The sequence below is a fragment of the Octopus bimaculoides genome, chromosome 19 (genome assembly GCF_046866305.1).
Source record: "Octopus bimaculoides isolate indiv1 chromosome 19, ASM4686630v1, whole genome shotgun sequence".
Classification (NCBI taxonomy): domain Eukaryota; kingdom Metazoa; phylum Mollusca; class Cephalopoda; order Octopoda; family Octopodidae; genus Octopus; species Octopus bimaculoides.
The window spans coordinates 14,129,730-14,131,400 of record NC_142946.1 but is presented as its reverse complement, the minus strand read 5'-3'; positions in this window follow the sequence as shown (position 1 = coordinate 14,131,400).

Here is a 1,671-nt window from a genome sequence, read left to right as displayed (position 1 = left end):
GAAGCTGATTGGATATCATAGGAATGACGAAAGAATTTTCTGTGAATTTAGTAGAACCTTCGTAGAAGCCTGTCACATGCCAATTCCCTCTCTGTCTGTCTGTCTCTCTCTCTCTCTCTCTCTCTCTCTCTCTCTCTCTCTCTCTCTCTCTCTCTCTCTCTACACACACATGCATTTTGCAATGAAGAATGCTGAAATTTTCGACACCAAAAACATGTAGTGTAGCAGCTGAGATTAGAGTGAATTCCTAACATTGTTGTTTTTTTATGGTAAGAAAAACCATAGCCTAGTCGACTGGCACAATCTTTCTATTTTCACTTAGATGTGAGTAGATACTTTCCATTAAAATAGATAGCTTCTATGAATGTTTATAGGTACACAATTTCAGGGAATGAATTCTGGTGTAGACTTCCCACAAGATCAAGTAAATCTACGACCGAAATATTTCCTTTAGCGGTAGATATGGCAACAGAAATGTGTAAGAGATCTAGTGACGCAGTCTTCACTTGCAAGACATTTATGCCATATAATTTCCTTGTACCAACATTCGGTCTACAAATACAACGTAGATTTTTAAAAAAATCTTGTTACATGGTTGCTTTCAATGTAAAAGGCAATCGTTCGTGTTCGTCTAAGTTCAATTTTAGTCGATATTTTGCTGTTTAAGAAATAACACATATGCGAAGAACAATTATAAAACGATAGATATTTCCGCTATAAAAATTGGTCATGAGTCCATAAAAAAGAAAATAATGCTACCAGACGTTTAAACAAAGAAATTCATGAACGATGATTTTCGATATTATCCTGACATTTCTTATATTTCCGTGTGACCTTTCTATCGTGAATATTTCCTTTTCAATCTTGTCAGTGAATTCGTATAAATACCATCAATTAGAAATTTTATTTTATTTGTTCAATTTTCTTTTGAAATTCAAATTCAGTTCATCAAACTGTCTAACTGATATTAGTTGATTATTGAACTATTTATATATTTTTTTGTGGCGCCAATCTTATTTCTCATATATGAACATATACATACACGTGTGCAACTACACATGTATAGGTACACACGCTCGTGAAGAAAATTTGCTCAAATCACCATTGGAAATGCATAAAATATTCCCCCGTACATGCACTTAAAAAAACCCCAGAAAAACACATACATATTAGTATATTACAAGTGTATAGAAGCACGTATTCACGAGCTGGGGCAAAAAAAAAAAAAACAACTAAATCAATTTTCATTTCTATTGTTTCTGATTTCACAAGCCAGCGTGCTGGCAGAAACGTTAGCAAGCGCGGCGAAATACTTAACGGTGTTTCGTCTGTCTTTACGTTTTGAGTTCAAATTCCGCTAAGGTTGACATTGCCTTAGATCCTGTCAGGGTCCATAAAGCAAGTAACATTTGCGTACGGGTGTCGATCTAATCGACTGGACCCTACCTCCCAAAATGTTTGGCCTTGTCCTTAGAGTAGAAAAGATTATTTCTGAATTCACTCATACGAATACGAGTTGAATTTTAAAAGCAATTCAAATTAATGATGTTTTCTAAACAATCGAAAATCCATTCTCAGGCACAATAAACTGGAGATGTCACTAAGGAAGTATTTGCTGATTTTTGTGCGATTATTTGCTTTTGTGTGTTTGAGGGTTTGTGTGTGCGTGAT